Consider the following 24887-nt stretch of genomic DNA (forward strand, 5'->3'; position numbering starts at 1 on the left):
TCTTTTGCCAGCACTCCGATCCCTGGTGGCCCAGCTGGGCCCCGGGTCGCGCTGCGCTCGGCCCCTCCCCTTTAAGAAGGGGAGGAAGTCCTGCATTACCACGGCGCGACATGCCGCAGACTGTGGCGCTGTGGCACGTAGCGCCGCGATATTCACTCACCCTGCCTCCCTCTTGGGGCGCTACCGGTGAACTTCGGACGCGGGGGGCGCTAATTTTTTCAGGGCGCTAAAAGTAGCGCCCCAAAGGGGGCATGACCCAATTTTTCCCCCTAAATGTCTGAACAAAAACAAGAGTTAACATTACCTACGTCCTCCTCCCCCATTTACTTTGTTTAGTGACAGGGTAGGTACTTACACAGGCGCTTTACATCAATGCTGCCTGTCGACAAGGGGAAGATGAAGTGCTCCCCACACCAAACAGAGAAAGTTCGCTCGGTGTGTTACACCAGAACTGCAGCATGCCAGCACTGACAGATTTAACCCTAAAGTCTCAGAAATCACTGGTTCCCATTATCTGTGGAAATTGCAAGGTTCGGATTCTGCTTCCATGCTGATTTTGGTCACAATCTGCTTCAGGCTCATGAAAAGCTTCTGTCATCCCACCTGGAAGGCATAAAGAAGAAAATCCCATCCAGCACCGGCAGCCTCTAAGCAAGCAACTGATAAATCCCAAGGACCAGGTGACCTACATCCTAGGGTTTTGAAAGAGGTGGCCATTGGGATAGTGGACGCATTGGTTGTCATCTTCCAAAATTCTATAGATTCTGGAACGGTTCCTGCAGATTGGAGGATAGCAAATGTAACCCCGCTATTTAAGAAAGGAGGGAGAGAGAAAACGGGGAACTACAGACCTGTTAGCCTCACATCAGTAGTTGGGAAAATGCTGGAATCTATTATAAAGGATGCAATAACTGGGCACTTAGAAACTAATAGTAAGATTGGGCAGAGTCAACACGGATTTATGAAAGGGAAATCCTGTTTAACAAACCTATTGGAGTTCTATGAGGATGTAACTAATGGAGTAGACAAAGGGGAACTGGTAGATGTGTATCTGGATTTTCAGAAGTCCTTTGATAAGGTCCCACACAACAGGTTGGTGAACAAAATTAGGGCACATGGAATTGGGGGTAATATACTAGAATGGATTGAGAATTAGTTAACAGACAGAAAACAAAGAGTAGGGAAAAACGGGTCTTTTTCAGGATGGCAGGCTGTGACTAGTGGGGTACCGCAAGGATCAGTGCTTGGGCCCCAGCTATTCACAATCTATATCAATGATTTGGATGAGGAATCTAAATGTAACATTTCCAAATTTGCTGATGATACAAAGCTAGGTGGCAGTGTCAGTTGTGAAGAGGATGTGAAGAGGCTTCAAGGGGATCTCAACAGGCTCAGTGAGTGGGTGAGAACATGGCAGATGGAATATAATGTAGGTAAATGTGAAGTTATCTACTTTGGTAGAAAAAACAGAAAGGCAGAGTATTTCCTAAATGGTGAAAGATTGGGGAATGCGGATGCTCAAAGGGACCGAGTGTCCTTCTACATGAGTCACTGAAAGTGAATGTGCAGGTGCAGCAAACCATTAGGAAGGCAAATGGTATGCTGGTCTTCATTACAAGAGGATGAGAGTGCAGGAGTAAAGAAGTCATACTCCAATTATATAGGGCTTTGGTGAGACCACACCTGGAGTACTATGTACAATTTTGATCTCCTTACCTAAGGAAGGATACACTTGCCATAGAGGGAATGCAACGAAGGTTCACGATATTGACTCCTGGGATGGCGGGACTGTCGTATGAGAAGAGATTGAGTAAACTAGGCCTGTATTCTCTTGAATTCAGAAGAATGAGAGGTGATCCCATTGAAGCATACAAAATTATTACAGGGCTTGATAGGGTGGATGCTCGGAGAATGTTTCCCTTGACTGGGGAGTCTAGAACCAAGGGCCATAGCCTCAAGATAAAGGGTAGGCCATTCAGGACTGAGATGAAAAGACATTTCTTCACACAGCGGGTGGTGAATCTTTGGAATTCTCTACCCCAGAGGGCTGTGGAGGCTCAGTCATTGGGTATATTCAAAACAGAAGTGGATAGATTTCAGACTGGTAAGGGCATCAAGGGATATGGCGATAGGGCCGGTGAATGGAGTTGAGGCAGAAGATCAGCCATGATCTCATTGAATGGTGGAGCAGGTTTGAAGGGCCGAATGGCCTACTCCTGCTCCTATTTCTTATGTTCTTACGTTCGTATTCCCAAGTACACTACACTCAATTAATTGTCCGACCATGGCACCACGTCACATCACATTAATCAACACAAACAACCAACGTGTCTCCATGACCCCAGACCTTATCTGTGCTCGACTGTCGCATTCACCAACAAACAGACACTGAATAATTACTGTAAACCACTGTCTAAGGCCTTCATGCTCCATCAAAGTGTGTGGCTTGATGGTTTCTCCACTCGAAACCACTGAACAACAATTTGCATTTATATCACGCCTTTGCTGTAGAAAAATGCTCCAAAGAGCTTCACACAGGCCTGATCAAAAAGTGACTGCAGAGTCAAAGGAGAGATCAAGAGAGGTGATAACAGCTTGGTTGTTTTTTCTTTATTCATTTATGGGGTGTGGGCGTCGCTGGCAAGGCCAGCATTTATTGCCCATCTCTAATTGCCCTCGAGAAGGTGGCGGTGAGCCGCTTTCTTGAACAGCCGCAGTCCATGCGGTGAAGGTACTCCCACAGTGCTGTTAGGGAGGGAGTTCCAGGATTTTGACCCAGTGACGATGAAGGATCGGCGATATACTTCTAAGTCAGGATGGTGTGTGACTTGGAGGGGAACTTGGAGGTGGTGGTGGTGTTCCCATGCACCTGCTGCCCTTGTCCTTCTAGGTGGAAGAGGTCGCGGGTTTTTTCACTTGATGCTATAAACCCTGGCTGCACCATGAAGCATCCCTTTGATGTCCAAGCCATTCCATACACACACATCACTATAGCGGGGGGGTGAGGCGGGGGGGGGTGGGAGTTATGTATGAACATTCACTGGAACTTGACACTTCTCAATGTGCGCTCAGATCTGTCCAAGAAGGGGCACTTTTGGAAAAAGATATTATACTGTATGACAACGCAATGCCAGAAACTTCACATGGACATTGGTTAAACCTCTCAAGTGCCTAACCTTGTGTGCTGTCAGTTGGTATGCTTGGAGTAGGATGAGGGTGAGTGTGAGGGGTGACTAGTGAGATGGGGAAGTGATAATGTAGATAGAGAGGGTTGGGTGGAGGTGCAAGGTAAGTTGATGTCCTGGGGAGGTCTCTTCCGCCCTGCATGCTGTTACTCCCTCCATAAGCATATGAAGGGAGTCATTGGAGAGCCTGGGTGCAAGTGTTCACCTTTGTACAGTGACTGTCAGTTTTTGCAGCACCTCAATGCTGTCAAATACTGAGAAATCAACTGTCAAAATAAAATTGTGCATGGTCCCTTTAAGGAAACCGGCAGATGAGGCGTCATCAAATGAGGTCATCAGACCCGCTTCCTGTTAATTGGCCCGCAGTGTGGGTTTAACAAGGCCAATCAAGGGAAAATCACATCTGCAGAGCTGAGGCAGCTGGGGGCGGGACCGGAACCCGGAAACCAGCTGACCCGCCCCATCCCGCCTCCAGATTTAAATTCGCGGCCGTGTCAGCACTGAGCAATCCCAGGTAAAATATAACAGTAAAGTTTCCTCTGCTCTGCCTTAATAACATTAACAATCCCACTCTCAATCTCAAAATTATTTCATCCATTTCCCATTTCAGCTTTCCCAATGAGAAAGCCAATTTAGTGCAATCTCTGCCAAACTTAGGCCAGTTTTGTGCTGTGGTCTCACATCCACTAGGAATCAGATTTGAATTGCCCAAATTCATTTCACTTAGGAAACGTACAACTGCAGGACAGAGTAGACTTTCATTATCAGTGCCGTTGTAGGAATTGACGAATTCCTAACCAATAACTGAGGTCGACTCAGGAGATCAATCAAACAGGTCTTTAATGTAAGACTAAACGAGTTCAAACAGTTTGTTGAGATCGATACAGGAGAACCACGAAAACAGGTCTTAACAAGATGGAGATTCCACGAGGACTGCCCGGACAGTCACGTGGTTTGCGACGTGACGTCATCGCGTTTGCCCGCGTTTTCCCACGCTCTTAAAGGGGCCACGCCCCGTACATACAAACACTATATACAAAACACAGTAATGTCTAACACAATAGTACAGGCTTAGGCTGGTGTTACAACATCGTTAAAGGGAATTATATACAGTTGCCCAGAGTCACAGTGGCTCCGCCACACCGTCCTAAATGTAAATGGGCAATCAATGCAAAACACACCACCTCGCCACCCCTTACCTCTTAATTACCCTTCCTGGTATTTATGCTAGCTGACGTTATAAATGATTCTCCCTCCTCGGGCACTGTCCCCTCCCTTTGAAAACCACAGTATTCGCCACTCTTTTTAAAACCCACCCCAACCCCTATGTTCTCACTAACTGCCGCTTCATCTCCAACTTTCCTTTCCTCGCCAAGATCCTTGAGCATGTTGTTGCCGCCCAGATCTATACCCATCCCGCAACTCCTTGTTTGAATCCCTCCATTCCAGCTTGCAACCCTCCCACAGTACTGAAACGGTCCTAACCACAGTCACAATCATTTTCTGCGACTGTGGTGCATTATTACTCCTTGTAATCCTCAACCTCTTTGCAGCCTTTGACATAGTTGACCACATCATCTGCCTGTCCAACACCTCCCCTCCACTGTCCAGCTCCATGGGACTGCCCTCGCTTGGTTCCACTCTTACCTACTGAATTGTAGCAAGAGCATCTCTACCAATGGCTTCTCGTCCCATGCCCACATCATCACCTCTGCAATTCCCCATGAAAACATCCTTATCCCCCCCTCCTCTTCCTCACCGAGGTGCTACACCTTGGCAACATAAGCCACAGACATGGGTCAGCTTCCACAGGTACGCTGATGACACCCAGCTCTACCTCTCCACCACATCTCTTTACCCTTCCTTTGTGCTATCAGACTGCCTGTCTGACATACAACCTTGATTGAGCTGCTATATCCTCTAGCTAAACACTGGGAAGATCGAATCCATCGTTTTCAGCTAAGCCACCATCACAAACTCCATAACCAGCCCATTACTCCTTCCTCTTCCCTGGCCACTGTTTCAAGCTGAACCAGCCTGTCCGCAACCTCGCAACCATGACCTGAGCTTCTGACCCAGTATCCTCTCTCTCGCATAGACTGCTTATTTCCACCTCTGTAACATCATCCACCGCCATCCCCTACCTCCGCCCATCTGCTACTGAAACCGTCATATATGCCTCTGTCACCTCCACACACAATTACTCCAATGGTTTCTTGGCCACCCTCCCAGTCTGCACATTCCATAAACTTTAGGTCATCCAAAACTCTGTTGTCCATATCCTTTTCCACACCAAGTCTGGTTCGGCCATAACCTATCCTCGCGAACGCACATTGCCTCAAATTTAAAATTCTCAACCGTGTGTTTAAATCTCTTCATGGCCTCACCTCTCCCAATCTCCGTTTCCTCCTCCAGCCCTAAACCCCACCCCGGAACGGTCTGTGTCTCTGACTCCGGCCTCTTGTGCTTCCCCCCTCCTTTCATCAGACCACAAAAGATCGTTCCTTCACTGCCTAGGTTCCACTCTCTGGAATTTCCTCCACGTACCCCTCCACCCGTAAACCTCCTTTTCCTCCTTTAGGACCCTCTTTAAAATCCACCTCCCTGCCCAAGCTTTTGGCCACCCCTCTTAATCTCGCTGTGCCTTTTTACTCACGCCTCTGTGGAAGATCTTGGGATGCCTTTCTACCTAAAAGGCGCTAAATAAATGCAAACTGCTGTTGCCACAGATTGCAAGATCGTTTATCAAGTGACACTGATACGCCTAAATGATGACTACTTGGCTAGATTGTGTGTTCAATCGAGGATAAGTCATCGACTTGTTATTCCGTCAGCAAAATCATTAAAGCCAAAAAAGGAGATAAAAATCCCCAGTGGACGGTATGTTGTACCAGAGATTGGAAATCATAACTTGGACAATTCATCACATTTTTGTTCAGGTGAAACTTAATGACAGTGTACATATGCTGTAATTGAGACACGAGCCTACTATTGCACAACTTCACTGCTGGCCAGAGGATGTCAAGTCAACAAGTCTTATAAGGAGTCAATCCAATGCTAGATAAGTTGTACCGCATTCCAACAGCTGCCATTGCTCTTCAAGATTTCAAACACTTCCTCTCCTCCCCGCCGCTGTACCTAGTCCTGTGTTTGGAATACAAGCAGACAGGAGAGCTCTGTGCTCTCACCTGTTTATTTGGTATTTAAAATTACTTTTCACGATCGGGCTGTTGGAAGTGTGTGTGTCGAGCAGAATCAGAGCTGTTCACACTCTCAAGGTAGGTAACAAATGTGGGTACATGTTTTTTTTCTTAAATGACATTTTCTTTGAAACTCCTGATCATGATTCTGGAGATCATCTGTCTGCTTCGTACAGTACCTGCAGCAGAAAGGTGCAGCCTGCGCGTATCAGATGGTTCAAAATTCTTGGTAATCTGCCTAATACTCTGAGTGCAAGGAAATACAAGCCGCCTTTGACAGTCCCGATATCTGTACCGAACACTACGACCTCTATTTATATCAAACTTGGAATATTACCACTTCTATCATTAACCTTTACCATGCCTACCACGCATATATGCCGTGAGAGCCCTACTATATAGCTCTAGATTCCCAGTACGGGATTGTGTAGTCTTTTAAAAGAAGCAGACCGTGAGCATATCTGTGCAAGGCAGTCTTAAATTTCACTGAGAGACACGACGACTTTCTGAAGTCCAAACAATTGGACCTCAGCAAGACACCAGATTCAACCTCTGGAGTCCAGCATCGGAATCCACTCTCGCAACAAAATAAATCTGCACCCTACGTTTCATTAATTGTAGATTCTACAGTTCAGCGGGTTCAGACTTGTCTGGGAATTTAAGTTCAAAATTGTGGAGGACTGAGGGCCGTTCCCACACAGTAATTTCAAGGCAGTCGGGATCATTTTAAATTCACAGCCCGAAATGGATCAATGACTTTCCAGCACAATGGGTGTGAGGAGTATATCGATTATCAAGACAAGCTAACAAATTGCTTATCTCTTGGGGTGGGGGGTGGAAACAACCTCTATTACTATACTAACCATCTTTGCTCTATGTGCACTGTTTTAAAAAATTGAGAGAATACATTTTGCTTTAAAAAAAACCCGAAGTAACTCTTCTTCCAAATCTTTTCTGTGGAAAAATGACCAAAATGCCAAAACGGGACATCCACACTTCCCCACTGCATGAGCGCTCAATGCTTGCTGAGTCCCACTGAGTTCTGCAGAAGTCGAGCACCTCACCAAAGGGACGGGAGGGAAAAAAGTGACAGGCAAGGCTCTTGTTCAACTTATCCACATTTTTAAAGCCAGTTATAGAGACAATGGCAGAGACCAAAAAAGAGTGGTGAGAATAAACAGCTACACTGGTGCCTGGGTTTGAGTCGTGTTGCACAAGACATTTGTCCAGGACAAAAGTTTAATGTGTGATAAAGAAGACTTTCCAAAACATGTCCGTATTGCGCAAAACCTCCTAAGATTGAGATGGCCGAGCAGTCGCACTCGGAGCCACCACAAGGATGGCTGAGGTGCGGAATAGTGTGGTACTGAATGCTCTTCTGGTGTAGAGATGAGAGGATATCGCTGAGACACAGTAACAAGGAGTGCTCGGTGCCGATTTGGACCCTAAACCTTTTAGTACAGGTGTCCCTTTCCACAATTAAAAATAAAACATCAACAATACAAAGGTTGTGGGAAATAGCAAACAGAGAGATGGGGAGGTATGTAATGATTTATAGAAACATGGTAATCATTGCAAGAACTTTCTGCTTTTTGAGAGTGCAGCCTTGCGACTTCTTATTCTGTACCTGTCGAGTCCAGCTGGGTCTCGACAGTCAAGCAGCAGAGAACACTTTGATCGGAACAGTTCTATTGGATTGAATGCATTGCATTACTAATGGAGTAAGTCCCAGTGTACTAGGTCGAATGTTTAACACAGTTCCTGATTTCCACTCTACCCTCCAGTAGAACAGTGGTAGAGACTGGGCACTTCCTGACAACAGAACCAGGCCAGGCCAGGCTGCACAGACACTCCTCCCAAGGGGCATTTTTAGACCAGCATTAGCAGTCCTCTACTTGCCTTTGTAACGTGGAAATACTTCAAGGTGTGGGGGAGGAGACATAAAGGGGATGAAAAAAATCATGCTGGGAATACTAATCGCATCCAAAGTATTGCAAGACATTTAAATTCACCCTTGTCCTTTAACCCGTCCAACAGTTTCCAAAGTTCAGACCTATCAAACAGACAACACAAAACACAATGGGGGAGAAATTGGGTGAGTAGCGCCACTTGTTAGCGCCTAAAGAGGCAGGTAGTGGCTGTAGCGCCACTGGCTGCGCCTCCCGCGATATTGAGTTGGGGCGATAATGGTGGCGTTAGCCTTTTGCGCTGCGCCGCCACCGATGACGTGCCGGCAGCGGCGCAAGTTAAGGTGGAGGTGCGGGGCGGCCGCCTGCCAGCACCTCTGTCCCCGGCCTCCTAACCGCCCCCCCCCCCCCAATGAAACTGAACATCTGACGATCGCTGAAGCCTCGAATGCTGCGCTAAATCCTGCGCTCGGGCGACTTTTGCGCCACTTTGGCGCCCCAACCCAATTTCTAGGCCAATGGATCTGTGAAAAACTTCTTTTACTTAAAATCAGCAAGAGATTACAAGTAAGCATCCGACAGTTATATGGCGTATAATAATTCCCAATAATACCTCAGCATACACAGAGCTATTCCTTTACTTTAAGATCAAGCGATAATAAGCCAACTCTACAGACGTACTAACACGAGCGAGTGGTCAATCCGGCAGTATGATTTCTGGCAATTGACCAGGGCGCCCGGCTGCAGCCGCCCTGAGTGTCTCTTATACCCTGAAAAACCAGGGCAGGCCCCTCAATGCGTATGTGTCCCAAACTGTGACAAACGGTCGGCAGTTGTTTTCCTTTTCTTCTTATCACCAAGTCAGTTAATCAGTGGGTCACAAGGCCGTTCACACCATTTGCCTGAAGATGTTCCTGTCTTTCAACGCCCAACAGTTTGTTCTTGCTCAGGGTCTGTCACTTCCTTATCTGATTAACAGCTTGCAGCCTTCACAGTTCACAGTCGCAGCAGTTTGTTTCACATTTGTTCAGCAGAAAGTCTCTTGGCCTCAAGGAGTGCTGATACATTATATATGGTCAACTTTTGAGTTTGATCAAGTTACAACAAACTTTTGTAGTAAATGATGTATTCTTACAGTATGCACACCCCAATTCAAATTTGGCTCCAACAGAACAGATTTAAATCAATTAGATCATAAGCTCTAGTCCTAGACGGTGGAATACAAATTCAAAAGCATTTTCTGATTGCTACAATTAGATTTGTTCCTTGAATGTTGTTGGCATTCAATTTGTACTAACGTAAATGCTTTCATCTATTTTGAAGATGAACCAAGTTTTCAGAACAATCGCAGAGTCAGGCTGCATCATAATCTCGAGTGGTTAAAGATCTCCATTACTGCCCAAACGCAAGAAGAAATGGCTATCAGGACGTTCGCAGTACAGTCTGCATCATAGCAACTGATGGCAGCCTTAAAATCGCTGACAAACCAACGAAGTAAATGAGGTAACACTAGCGCTACCAGAGGCAGTGCACACCAACAAAGAAGGTGGTTCTAGCCACTAGCACCATCTTTGACAGCAACGTAAATGTACAGCAGCTACTGATGGAGGCAGAGGCAACCATGTCTTTTGTTGTTGCTGACAGGGTGAGCAGCGGAGACACTCAGGCCTGCCCCCTACAGGCCAGTGAAGCCACTTCGCTGTCACAATGAGCCTTCAGGAGGTAATTTAGGGGAGCAGCGGGCCCATGGAAATAGTTGTAAACAGCAACGTTAAAACAATTCAGCGTGCTTTCTGACCAATGTTCTCCCCCCCCCCCCCCCCACCCCCGTCTCTCTCTTTAAGACACTGACACGGAGTATAAAAACAGGGAAGTCTTGCTACAACTGTACAGGGCGTTGGTGAGACCACACCTGGAGTACTGCGTGCAGTTCTGATCTCCTTGTTTAAAGGAGGGATATACTTGCATTGGAGGCAGTTCAGAGAAGGTTCACTAGGTTGATTACTGAGATGAAGGGGTTGTCTTATAGGGCCTATATTCATTGGAGTTTAGAAGAATGAGAGGTGATCTTACTGAAATATATAATATTCTGAGGGGGCTTGACAGGGTAGATGCAGGGAGGACGTTTCCCCTCGTGGGGGAATCTAGAACTAGCAGACACAGTTTCAGGGTAAGGGGTCGCCCATTTAAAACGGAGCTGGGGAGGAATTTCTTCTCTCAGAGGGTTGTGAATCTTAGGAATTCTCTACCCCGGAGAGCTGTGGAGGCTGGGTCATGAATATATTCAAGGCGGAGATCGACAGATATTTGAGCTATGGGGGAGTCAAGGGTTATGGGGCGCGGGCGGGAAAGTGGTGTTGAGGCCAAGATTGGATCAGCCATGATCTTATTGAATGGCGGAGCATGCTCGAGGGGCCGAATGGCCGACTCTTGCTCCTATTTCTCATGTTCTTATGACCCTTTCTGCAGTGTGTTGGGCAGCAACAGGCTTCTGGTGCCTTACCCAAATGGCCAGTAGTCAGCTTAGACAATGATTGTCGCCAGGCTATTCTATTGCGGAGCTGAGCCTGAACTTGCCCTCATCCGAGCTCCGCATTCACACACTTTCCAGCAGGGTACAGGACAGAAATCAGGAGCGGGAATGCTAGCTGATTTTTAACGTTTCCTGGTATCAAGACCAATTGTAATGACCTGATCAGCACCCTGGTAAAGATCAGACAGGAACATAATCAAAGCAGGGACCTTCAAAGGCCTGTATACCTTAGTGCTACACCAGGCAGTGTCTTTTCCCACTAGGCCCTAGCTAATCTTGCACATTTGTTTTAATATAGATCTGAATCTATGTTCTGCAAATTTGCAGCCTAATCATCCGCAGGCATGTGTGCTGGCCAATATTTATCAGTCAACCATCAACACGAAGACAGTTTATCTGGTCATTATCATATTGCTGTTTGTGGGACCTTGCTGTGCGCAAATTGGCCACTGTGTTTCCTATGTTACAGTGACTAACACTTCAAGTACTTCATTGGCTGTAAAGCGTTTCAAGACATCCTGAGGTCGTGAAATGTTTTCCTAAAGGAACTGCATTCTTAAGAGTGAATACCCATGTTGTTCCCCTCGTTTCATCCTTCAACAACAACAACAACTTGTATTTATATACAGTAGCACCTATAACGTAGTAAAACATCCCAAGGCGCTTCACAGGAGCGTTATAAAACAAAATTTGACACCGAGCCACATAAGGGGGTATTAGGGCAGATGGTCAAAGAGGTAGGTTTTAAGGAGCGTCTTAAAGGAGGAAAGAGAGGGAGCGAGGCGGAGAGGTTTAGGGAGGGAATGCCAGAGCTTAGGGCCTAGGCAACAGAAGGCACGGCCACCAATGGTAAAATTGGGGATGCTCTAGAGGATAGAATTAGAGGATCGCAGGGATCTCGGGGGGGTTGTAGGGCTGGAGGAGGTTAGAGAGATAGGGAGGGGAGAGGCCATGGAGGGATTTGAAAACAAGGATGAGAATTTTAAAATCGAGACGTTGTTTAACCGGGAGCCAATGTAGGTCAGCGAGCACAGGAGTGATGGGTGAACGAGACTTGGTGCGTGCTCGGATATGGGCAGCAGAATTTGGTTGACCTCAAGTTTACAGAGGGTAGAATGTGGAGGCCAGCCAGAGGTGCGTTGGAATAGACAAGTCTAGAGGTAACAAAGACATAGATGAGGGTATACCCGTGTACTTCCTGGAGACAGTTGCAGCTGTACCAGATGGGACTCTTCAATCCTGCTTCCAACAACTTCCAAGTCATCAAGTTGCCCATTCTCACTCGATATTTACCAGTCACAAACACTGCACCTTTTCTTTTGCTTACTCTGTTGTACTTAGCTTTAAGTGACTTGATGAATCAGACTCCAAGCTCTAGAGAAGAACTCAGATAACCCCAGGGAACTGATCCGATAATCAGTTAAGAATTCTATGCTCACCTCCCAGTGTGCAATCAGTTAACAAGTGAGGAAACCATTAACAAGTGAGGTTAGCATAACAGAATAAATAATTACTGTACCATTCTACAGTTCTAAGAAGAGCATCACATCACTAATACTACTTAAAGTCCCTACCTCTAGCAGATACAGCTAGCGTTAATCTATTGTGCGTAAGACACCAAATAGCAAAATCTATCCTCCTGCTGAGTGTGCTGCCTATGGAACCTTCCACTACGCAGCCCAATAAGCTTGGAATTGGAACATTGCTATCATTCATTTTTTGAGTGTGAATGTCACTGTCACACACAGGAGGTCCAAGGGACATGGAAAGAATGAACCTTCCAAAACACTTTGCAGCAACTCATTACTTTGAAGTGTTACGCAGGTAAATATGGCAGCTAATTTGTCCACACCAAGAACACACAAATTGTAATGGCATAAATGACTAGTTGTATAGAAGGAATGCTCAGAAGATATGGAGCATAGAGCAACCAGGAGGAAACCTAGATGGCATAATTAGAGGAAAACTTGGGGGGGCATGGAGCGAGCGGAAAGGAGCAGACAGGAGGGGAAATCTCTCAGATATCGAATGGATGGAGGGAGAAGTATCAGGGTGCAGGGAAGGGAATTTTTCAGGCATAAATGGAAAGCAATCAGTGGATGGAAGAATGACAGAGAAATGGAGAAAGAAACTAAAAACCTGAAGAGAGATCACAGGAGGAGAGAAAGTGAAAGAAAACCAAATCAAAAGCAAATAGGGATAAATGTTCTTGCTTATCGGAATGGGAATTAAAGAATCACCTGCAAAACACACACACACACACACACACACACACACACACACACACACACACACACACACACACACAGATATATACACACACATATATACACACAGGGACACACACACAGGGACACACACAGATATACACACACACAGACACACACACACATATATACACACAGGGACACACACACACACACACACACAGATATATACACACACAGACACACACACACATATATACACACAGGGACACACACACAGGGACACACACACACACAGGTATATGGTACAAGTGCTAAATAGCTTTCTCAACATTGATGGAGCATTGTTTGAGTGGTTCTCCGGTCCTCACGCTGCATTCATTCTTGCACTGTCTCTGAAGCTCAGTGATACGCTAATTAATGACCAGAAAATCGGAGGCCCCCTGAATTGGGTGCACTGACCACCACACTCCCGCCGAGCGAGATCCCGCATTGGGAGCGGAGTCCATGAAAATTTATCCCATAGGTTGGCAAGCAGGGTGACTGTCAGTAGTCCGACGAGAAGAGCAGCTTTGTCAACACAGGGTAGAAGTTGAAATGGAAATTTAGCACCAGTAAAAGTGGACAAACATGGAGCTGTATATTTCAAAGTATTCATGTGTCAAAATAGATCACATTGTTATGGCAAAGTGGCTGATTTGCACCCTTAATGAGTTTCACTGAGCAGGTTTGGAAGATGGGCAGGCATTGCCCCACAAGACATACAACTTGAATGGCATTCTGCCTCCTGGTGCTTCTCCTGGTATTTGGTGAAGATTGGCAATGCCAAACTGTGAGTAGACCACTAAGCTCATCACCTTGACCTCAGAACCCATGACTCAGATGGAGACTGCATGAGGGGAGAAAATAGCATGAAGAAACTGGATGCATACTTTATTTACAACTCTAATGTGCCTTGGGATGTTTTTCTTGGGATGATTACACAAACGAGGGCTGTATTCCCTGGAATTTAGACGGTTAAGGGGTGATTTGATCAAAGTTTTCAAGATATTAAGGAGAACTGATAGGGTAGATAGAGAGAAACTATTTCCGCTGGTTGGGGAGTCGAGGACTAGGGGGCAGAGTCTAAAAATTAGAGCCAGGCCTTTCAGGGGTGAAGTTAGGAAACACTTCTACACACAAAGGCTGGTAGAAGTTTGGAACTCTCTTCCGCAAACGGCAGTTGATGCTAGGTCAATTGTTAATTTTAAATCTAAGATTGATAGATTTTTGTTAACCAAAAGTATTAAGGGATATGGGCCAAAGGCGGGTATGTGGAATTAGGTCGCAGATCAACAATGATCTCATTGAATGGCAGAACAGGCACGAAGGGCTAAATGGCCTACTCCTGTTCCTATGTTCTATGTTAAAGCTGCAATGTAAATGCAAGTGGTTGTTGTAGCAGTAATGACATAATGACATTGTTCGTAAGTAGCATAATTATGTTTTGGCAAAACAATGACCTTCATAATCGCATGAATCATGTATTCACAACAAAATGATGTTGTGTGATTTGCCTTACAAGTTTGGTAACATTCCCTTTCCTAATAACTTTGATGAGGAGATAATGACCTGTGAGACCGAGTCCAGTACATAGAGAGCAGACAGGTACAGTGGGATAGATCAACAACAACAACTTGTATCAGGGAACACGCCCCGGCTCCGGGGTCGGAGGGCGCGGCCCCGGCTCCGGGGTCGGAGGGCGCGGCCCCGGCTCCGGGGTCGGAGGGCGCGGCCCCGGCTCCGAGGTCGGAGGGCGCGGCCCCGGCGTCGGAGGCGCGGCCCCGGCGTCGGAGGGCGCGGCCCCGGCTCCGGGGTCGGAGGGCGCGGCCCCGGCTCCGGGGTCGGAGGGCGCGGCCCCGGCTCCGGGGTCGGAGAACGCGGCCCCGGCTCCGGGGTCGGAGAACACGCCCCGGCTCCGGGATCGGAGATCACGCCCCGACTCCGGGATCGGAGAACACGCCCCGACTCCGGGATCGGAGAACACGCCCCGACTCTGGGATCGGAGAACTCGCCCCAACACCAATAAGCGCTCACTGCATTGTGACTCAGAAAGAATGAAGCTCTATGTCCAGGCTTTTAATGATCCATCTCCAATACATACATATGCATGTATATAGTATAAGTGTATAATTAGCTCCGATAACAATAGTGGGCCATTGTGTAAAGGTCCTTCATTCTCATCCTCAACTGTCTCTGAGTCCATGATGTATTAATTACTGCCATTTGTCTATAGTCTTCAGCTTACAAGTGTAAGGTAGTGATCAATGCAGCTTTGATATATCCCAGCTGATGAAAGCGAGAAGGGCTCAGTAGAGCCGCACATACACCAGATTGATTTGTAGCTTTTAAGCATGATGTCACCCGGGCCCCTTTGGCTCTCAGGAATCTGTATTCATTTAAACGCTATTGTACTCTCTCCGACTAATGCCCAGGAAACCTGAGCTGTGATTAACTCTCACACAGGACTAGAAAAAACACTCTAAAAATAAGCATGAAATCACCAGCAAGTAGACACTGAACACAGCCAGCCCCACAGACCTGCAAATCTTAAACATGGCCGTGGCAAATGACCAATATAACCAAATATTACCACATCTGCAAGCCTGCAAATATTTCTCCATGGTTGGTGGACTGAGTACATAATTCAACTCTTTCTGTGCGACAAGGTAGGGCAGAGGGTAGTCATTTAAAATGCGCACTGTCTTTGACCGGTGAAAGGGTCATGATGCTTTGACCCATCACCCAGTTTCCAAATGCCTCAATGTACTCTGTATATTCTGGTTGTGTGAAGTTCCAGATACAATGTAAGTGATGTTCTGATATGTGGGGGTGGGGGGGGGGGGGGAGGGGAAGCACAAAAGAAAAAGAGCAGCAAGGAAATTGAGCATCTAAGATTCTCTTTCTCCTCACTTGTACTTCATTGGCTGTAAAGCGCTTTGGGACGTCCGGAGGTCGTGAAAAGCGCCATATAAATGTGAGTTAATCTTCCCGTCTCCCCTACCCAACAAAGTAGTACTGGACTGCATCCTTACTCATTAAGATGCCTGCACAGATGTAAAGCTTTTCCGCTCCGCTGGTGTCCATTCTTGAAGTCACCCCAAAGGCAAGTCTATGGTTGGGTTGAGCACATAGAAGTAAATGACTAACAATCTGCTGCAATTGTTTATAAAACAAAATACAGATTTTTAATTTCTAAAAAGGTACCTTTAAAAAGGCTTTTTTTTTTGCTTGATTTTTGCCAGGCCGTGACTGAAGTTTACTAAGATTTGATTTGTTTAAAATGTGATTTTGAAGAACTTACACTGCAACGATATCAGATTTTAGCCTGTGTTGCTTGTACCTAGGCTGATCTGGAATATGTAATAAAGGAACAGGGAAGATCAAGGACAATGATTCCAAGTGAAAGAAGATGAATTATTACATAGTGTTTACAGCACAGAAACAGGCCATTCGGCCCAACAGGTCTATGCCGGTGTTTATGCTCCACACAAACCTCCTACCGCCCCTCTTCACCTAACCCTATTTGCATATGTGGTAAATGGCTGTTTTTCAGATTGGAGGATGGTAGACAGTGGCGTTCCCCAAGGGTCAGTGCTGGGGCCACTTATATATATATATAAATGCCCTGGATATTGGAATACAGAGTAGAATTGCTAAATTTGCCAATGGCACCAAACTTGGAGGTGTGACAAACGGTGAGGATGATACCAATTGACTGCAACGGGACATAGAAAGGCTAGCAGAATGGGCAGACAAGTGGCAGATGGAATTTAATAGAGAAGTGTGAGGTGATGCATTTTGGCAGAAGGAACAGGGAGAGGCAATATGCACTTAATGGCACAGCTTTAAAGAGTGTGCAGGGACAGAGGGACCTAGGAGTTAATGTGCATAGGTCCCTGAAGGTGGCAGGACATATTGAGAGAGTGGTTAGCAAAGCATATGGGATCTTGGGCTTCATAAATAATAGGTATGGAGTACAAAAGTAGAGAAGTTATGCTGAACCTTTATAAAGCGCTGGTTAGGCCACAACTGGAGTATTGCGTCCAGCTCTGGTCACCACACTTTAGGAAGGATGTGAAGGCCCTTGAAAGGGTGCAGAGGAGATTTACCACAATGGTTCCGGGGATGGGGGATCTTAGCTACAAGGACAGGTTGGAGAAGCTGGATTTGTTTTCTTTAGAACAAAGGAGGTTGAGGGGTGATTTGATAGAGGTGTACAAGATTATGACGGGTTTGGATAGGCTAGACGGGGAAAGGCTGTTCCCACTAGTTGATGGTGCAAGGACTAGGGGACACAGATTTAAGGTTTTGGGCAAGAGCTACAGGGGGGATGTGAGGAAAAACTTTTTTACGCAGCGAGTGGTGAGGACCTGGAACTCGCTGCCGACGGAAGTGGTGGAAGCGGAGACACTCAATGTTTTCAAGGGGAGACTGGATAGGCAGCTGAGGGAAATAAACTTGACAGAGCTACGGGGATAGAGTGGGGGAATGGGACTGACTGGATTGCTCTACAGAGAGCTGGCATGGACTCGATGGGCCAAATGGCCTCCTTCTGTGCCGTTATGACTCTATGGGCTGGATTTTCATTCAGCAGTCGGGAAGGAGGCGGGACTACAACTTTCGGGTTTTAGTCCCGTCTCCATCGAGATGCGGCCAATCCACGCGATTTTCCCTTCATTGACCTTGTTGAGCCCGCTGGGCGGGCTCAGCAGGCCAATTAAGGGCCACCCGGCAACAGGTGATGTCACAGACTGAAATTTCATCTATCAAGACGTGTTGACAGATGAAATATCAGTGTTTCACAGCTGTTTGAAGCTGTCAAACACTGACAGTCTTGCTTCCAACCTGAGTCCTTCTACACAGACTCAGTTAGAAATCACGCCGGCACAGAAAGCTGAAGGCTGTCACTTTTGACAGTTCGCAGCAATTCTGCTTTCTGTGCCGGCCGAATGATGAACTCCCGAATCCTAGAGGAAGGAAGGCTGTAGAGGTAAGTACAGGTAATTTAAACTTCTTTACACACTTTAGACATACCAAACACACTTACCTTTGCACTCATGCACCCATCACTCACCTGAACACCGACATCTCGACCCCTCCAAGTCCTTCAACCCGACGGCCCGCCCGCTCTAACCTGGCGTGGTTTGGAGCCGTCGGGAATCCCTCATGACACCCTTCAAAATAGGGATTAGGCACTAATCCCTTCCCGCTTCGGGTCGGCGGGTCCCAGTGCGGGGCGGGTACCCGCCTCCTTTGAAACTTACGTGGAGGCGGGTTTTGGGCGGGATGGTGTCGGGACCCCCGAATTCAGGATTTTTGCCCCCCCACGCCTAAAAGCCCGCCTCACGGCACACTGAAAATCCAGCCCTATGACTCTATATCCTCTTAATCCTTTCTCCCTCATGTACTTATCCAGCTTCCCCTTAAATGTATCTATACTATTCGCCTCAACTTCTTCTTATCGTGTCCACAGACAGTCTATACATAGCCCAGCCAGAACTGGACACATTTTTGCGCCTTGTTGTTGGATTCGGCAAGATCTGCAACAGTGCAGGGTTCCTCGAACGATGGGCATTGCAGGAGATGTTGCATAGTCTGTGCCTCAGTTCCACATTCACAAGTTGTCGGGCTGGTTGAATATCCCCATTTGCTTAGTGACACCTTTGAGCAACCTACACCGGTCCTAAGTCTGTTAAGGCACTTCCAGGTTGCCCAGTTGCAATTAGCTCCTGGGGGAAGGCTTTCATCAGGTAAAATTTCCATCGCTGGGGGTTGTTCAAGACTGGCGAGCCGGTCTTTCCACAAGGCGATGCGGGCTTCAGACGAGGTTGATTGTAATGGAACAACACTGTTCATGAAGCTCTTCCTTGACTTTAGGCGGCTGGGTGTAGGTGTATGAATGCAGAGGGTGCCTCTCATCTGATGTTTGATGGAGTCGCTCTTTCTTGCTGGCTACCGTTCTTCTTATATCAGGGGGAGCGATACCCGCCAGGATATATAGGCTGTTGGTGTTTGTTGGTTTTAAGCAACCTGTGATAAATCGGCAGCTTGCATTCAGAACGGCATCCATCTTCTTGGCATGAGTAGACCTTTCCCATGCAGGGCAGGCGTATTCGGCAGTGGAATAGCAAAGAGCAAGTGCACTGGTTCGCAATGTTTTCGGGCTTGCTCCCCATCTTGTGTTAGTGAGCTTATTCAGGATGTTGTTTCATGCGCTCACTTTTGCCTTTGTCTTCTCGATTTGGTTCTTGAAGGTGAGGCATCGGTCAAGGGTGACTCCTAAGTAGATAGGGTGCTCGCAATGCGTCAGTGTTGCTCCACACCAGGTTACTTTCAACTGGCGTTTGGCTTCACGGTTTCTGAGGTGGAATGCACAAACTTGCGTCTTTGATGGGTTTGCGCGAAGATGGTTTTCTTCATAGTAGGATTTTAGTCCCTCCAAGGCCTCAGAAAGCATTTTCTCCACGGTGTTAAAATCAGTGCTTTGGGCAGTGACACATAAGTCATCAGCATATATAAAACGGCGTGTGACACCGTCTATAGGTTGGTAATTCGTGTAGATGTTGTACAGCAGCGGTGCAAGCACGCTTCCCTGAGGAAGACCATTCTTCTGAATACGCCACCTGCTGCGCTTCCCACCTAGTTCAACATAGAACTGGCGATTCTGAAGCATGCTTTCTAACAGCTCTGTTAAGTGAATCTCTTTTGTCATCTCTAGAATCTTGCAGAGGAGACATCTATGGTTCACTGTATCGTATGCTGCTGACAGGTCTACAAAAACAGCACCTGTTACCATCCCTTGCTCAAAACCATCTTCGATGTGTTGTGTGAGGTTGAGCAGTTGGTTTGTTGTTGATTTGCCGGGGCGGAAACCTGCTTGCTCTGGAATGGTCTTCTCATCTACAGTTGGTGCTATTGAGTATCAGGCGTTCAAACAGCTTATAGGTGTGGCAAAGCAGTGAAATTGGCCGAAAACTCTTAGGATCTGAGGGATCTTTTCCAGGCTTTAATAGTGCTATTACATGTGCCTTCTGCCAGATATTAGGTAGCTTGTGTGTTGCCAGACAGTGGTTGAACAATTGTAGGAGCCACTTCTTTGCTTGCTGTCCAAAATGCTTTATCTGCTCCATTGCTATTACATGTGATAGCAAGTTCCACATTCTAACCACTCTCTGGGTAAGTTTCTCCTGAATTCTTTATTGGATTTATTAATGACTATCTTCTATTTATGGCCCTGAGTTTTGAACTCTTACCACAAGTAAAATCATCTCTTCTACTTCTTATTTCTGTAGGAGAGATTAGAGAAATTTATGGTCTACAATCTGGAAAGAGGGTGGTTAGGGGAAGGCCTTGAGATATAGGAAATATTAAATGATGAAAAATATGATGAACCCAGATTATAAATAAGTGGAAAGCACATTTAAAATAAATACATTAGGAAGAATTTCAGAATTCAAAAGCTGATAAATGTTTGGAATAATCTGCCAGTCTGACTTGTAGAGATAAAAGAAAGCAGAAAGCACCTTTCACCACCTCAGGATGTCCCAAAGCGCTTTACAGCCAATGAAGTACTTTTGAAGTGTAGTCACTGTTGTAATGTAGGAAACGCGGCAGCCAATTTGCGCACAGCAAGCTCCCACAAACAGCAATGTGATAATGACCAGATAATCCATTTTATTGATGTTGGTTGAGGGATAAATACTGGGCAGGACACCGGGGATATCTCCCCTGCTCTTCTTCGAAATATTGGATCTTATACATCCAACCGTGGGGGCTGACGGAGCTCGATTTAGCGCCTCATCCGAAAGACAGCCCTGCCGACAGTGCAGCACTCCCTCAGCACTGCACTGAAGTGTCAGCCTGCATTTGGTCTCTGGAGTGGTCAAATGCCTGCCCCTCAATTCAGGTGTAGTGCTTAGAGCACAAGGGCCGTAAGAAAAGTCCACTGAGAATGTAAAAGTAAACTACAGGCATTACTTTACATAATTTATTTCCTTTGATTTATATTTATTCCCTTGTCTTTTAAGCTATTTCTCCTCCCCATCGATGCATCAGTACCAGTGTCACTACTGAAGTGGCCATCTAGAGCTTTGCCAAATCACCATGGGTGACTCCTCCTGGTTTCCACATCTCACTACTCCATGGCACAGTGCATCAGTACACCACTGTCCTGGTGCTATTGGGCTACCATGGAAAGGCTGAATTAATAACATAACCGCACAGTACATACAAACGACAACGGCCATTCACTGCAAGAGCAAATAGGTTTCAGAAAAAGGGCTCTCACTGCTTGCTACCAACAACTAGTCTCATTAGAAGCAGCCTATGCTGATTGCACACAACCAGAATGAATTTGTCTATAATTACTTTCAATCAGACAGAGGGATGGCAGCTGTGCTCCTGTGGAGACCCGGAATAATGTAAAATACAGCTAGAATTCATCTGTGCACTTCCTGTAGCCAGAACAATAGGACCATCCAATGGATCAAACTGAGAAACAAAATAGCTTTCACATCTTGCCAGGGAACTTATACAATCATAGAATGGTTACAGCACAGAAGGAGGCCATTTAGCCCGTCAAGCCTGTGCCAGCTCTTTGCAAGAGCACTTTAGCTAGTCCCACTCCCCCGCACTTTCCCCGTAGCCCTGCAATTTGTTTCCTTCAGGTACTGATCCAATTCAGTTTTGAAAGCCACGATTGAGTCTGCCTCCTCCACCCTTTCAGGCAGTGCATTCCAGATGCTAACCACTCGCCGAGTAAAAAAGTTTTTCCTCGTGTTGTCTTTGGATCTTCTGCCAATCACCTTAAATCTGTGTCCTCTGGTTCTCAACCCTTCCGCCAATGGGAACAGTTTCTCTCTATCTACTCTGTCCAAACCCCTCATGATTTTAAACACCTCTATCAAATCTCCTCTCAACCATCTCTGCTCTAAGGAGAACAACCCCAGCCTCTCCAGTCTATCCACGTAACTGAAGTCCCTCATCCCTGGAACCATTCTTGTAAATCTTTTCTGCACACTCTCTAAGGCCTTTACATCCTTCCTAAAGTGCGGTGCCCAGAATTGGACACAATACTCCAGTTGAGGCCGAACCAGTGTTTTATAAAGGTTCATTATAACTTCCGCACCATAAATATTTTGAGAAAATTGGTATGCCTTTAAAGTCTGCAGCTTTAGTAATGTCGTGAAAAATGTGAATCTTGGTACAGATTTATGCAGGTCACCTCTTGTTAACTTGCCTACCACAGAGCTCAGTAACTACTATACAAGGACTGTTGACACCTTCTGATGATGTTCAGATAGCGTACTGCTTCTAACCAGGCTATTATCAGTGGGAAGCAATGAGAGGCATGGTTGATTTTCTCTAAAGCCTTTTTGTCCTAGTTATTAATTCCCATAATGCCGCTCATCAAATGCTCCTATTTCTCCACTAAAGTTAGTGATCTGCCCATCGGTGAAATTAGATTATCACAAACAGAACTCCTATAATTGTGAACATGAGGCTATCAGCCCCTCTTGTGGGGCAAGAACATGATCGGCAAACTACCACAGGTTACCCCACTCCTCTACACACTACCTCGCAGGTTACTCTCCTTTCAGCCAGCCAGGCTAACAGTAATGTGCACAGCACTCCCCATCCCCCTGTCTTCTGGAGACTTAGGGGGAGAAATTCGCTATCACCCCCGATTGGGGCGCAATTATCGTCCGGGCGCAAAGTTTAGCGCCTGGCGCTAATTATCGCCTCCGACTGCAAACTTGCCATTTATCGCCCCTGGAGGTGATTGGAACACTAAATCAGGCGCTACACACCTGTCTTAAGGCGCAAAGGCCAAGCAGTGAGGCGCTAACTCAGAGCGCTGGCGAAGCTCATGTGATGTCAGTCAGCAATGGAACACAGACACACTGGTGCCAGCCAGTTCTTAAAGGGGTGGGTTGATCTTGCTCTCCATCCACATCCTGCTCATTGCAGCCTTGAATCTCAGCCTGGAGAGACCTGTACATTAAATCTGCTGGAAAGAACAATGGAGAGGCCCAGGGAAAGAGCTCAGAGTGCAGCCCCCATAGTCTCTGCTAAATCGATGCAAGGAAGGTCAAATCAAAATGAACCTGCAATGTGCTGCTCAGTACCCAAAACTCCTTCACACAGCGTTGAATCTCTCCCGAAGTCTTTCTCTCTCTCTCTCTCTCAGAATGCGTGGTGCAAAAATGACACCGACAAAAAAAGGCAGGAAGCTTTGCCTTTAAATAGCGCTCCCCCAGACCCTTCCCGACTGCAAAATGCTCCCCTCAACATGTCGTTGCTAGCGGCAGGCGTTAAGGCAGGGGGCGCCACTCAATATCCAGTCCAGGGCGCTACCGGCGCATTGCACGCTCGACTGATGTCACGGTCTGCCGGCGCAGGAAATCGTGGCAGTAGTGTTTAGCGCCGCCGCAAAATGTCTGGTGAATTTCACGAGCGGCGCAAACATCGCCACGCCCGGGAGCTAACGGGAGGCGCTAAGCAACCAAATTTTTCCCCCTTAAACTCTTTCTGGGCTACGAATCCACAGATGCTGCCAGTCCGCCAGTACCTTGTCCATGTGGACATTCTTCACGTCGGAGTCCGAACAGTGAGAAACACCAACCCATTATCATGATGGGTGTTGATAGAGTAAACAAGGAGAAACTGTTTCCAGTGGCAGAAGGGACGGTTAGTAAAGGCAACTGGCAAAAGAACCAGAAGCGAGTTGAGAATTTTGTTTACGCAGTGAATTGTTGTGATCTGGAATGCGCTGCCTGAAAGGGTGGTGGAAGCAGATTCAATAGTAACTTTCAAAAGGGAATTGGATAAATGCTTGAAAAGAAAAAAAAATGCCGGGCTGTGGGGAATGAGCACGGTAGTGGGACTAATTGGAGAGCTCTTTCAAAGAACCGGCAGAGGCAAAATGGGCCGAATGGCCTCCTCCTGTGCTGTATCATTCTATGATTACACCATGAAGGGGGGGAGAAACAGGAAGATAATTACAAACAAGCCTTAACATACGCCAATGTCTAGACAGACATGCAGTTTTCAGAGTCACCAAATGGCATTGAGGAGCAGGAACAGTGGTCGATTTTGCCCTCAGTAACCGAGGGTTCCTGAAGTGTATTGTAGCACCCTACTGAAATCAGCTAATTCAGCACAGAACCCAAGAACTTCCTGGTCTGTCTAACTCAAGGTCACAGCAAGCGGTGCGTTTACCCACAGTAACCTATTGGGCGGGGGGGGGGTGGGGGCAGGTGCCATAAGAAAGACTTACATTTCTATAGCACCTTTCACGACTACCAGATGTCTCAAAGCGCTTTACAGCCAATGAAGTACTTTTTGGAGTGTAGTCACTGTTGTAATGTGGGAAATGCGGCAGCCAATTTGCGCACAGCAAGCTCCCACAAACAGCAATGTGATAATGACCAGATAATCTGTTTTTAGTGATGTTGGTTGAGGGATAAATATTGGCCGCAGGACACCGGAGAGAACTCACCTGCTCTTCTTTGAAATAGTGCCATGGGATCTTTTAGGTCCACCTGAGAGAGCAGACGGGGCCTCGGTTTAACGTCTCATCCAAAAGACGGCACCTCCAACAGTGCAGCGCTCCCTCAGTACTGCACTGGAGCGTCAGCCTGGATTTTTGTGTTCAAGTCCCTGGAGTGGGACTTGAACCCACAACCTTCTGACTCAGAGGCGAGTGTGCTACCCACTGAGCCACAGCTGACACTCAAATAATTATTTATAAATAATCTCACTATGGTAATGTTTGCTGCCGTACTCTGCAATGATTTAAAGCATTAGTATAA

The 24887-nt window shown here is 46.6% G+C and overlaps 1 protein-coding gene and 1 long non-coding RNA gene across 6 annotated transcripts in view; one reads left to right on the forward strand and one right to left on the reverse strand.

Moving 5' to 3' along the window:
- The window catches only part of tbc1d4 (TBC1 domain family, member 4), a 318286-nt gene that overhangs the window by 229361 nt on the left and 64038 nt on the right, over positions 1 to 24887 (reverse strand). The gene's annotated exons all lie outside the window — the stretch shown is intronic.
- Positions 6249 to 24887, forward strand: part of LOC147111468 (uncharacterized) — a 31380-nt gene continuing 12741 nt past the window's right edge. Inside the window, exons 1-2 of the long non-coding RNA XR_015079696.1 lie at positions 6249 to 6463; positions 9616 to 9795. This is a non-coding gene — a long non-coding RNA (uncharacterized LOC147111468). The remainder of the gene's footprint in view (positions 6464 to 9615; positions 9796 to 24887) is intronic.

This window comes from Somniosus microcephalus, chromosome 10 (genome assembly GCF_052327205.1).
Source record: "Somniosus microcephalus isolate GS21.2 chromosome 10, FLI_Smic_1.0, whole genome shotgun sequence".
NCBI lineage: Eukaryota > Metazoa > Chordata > Chondrichthyes > Squaliformes > Somniosidae > Somniosus > Somniosus microcephalus.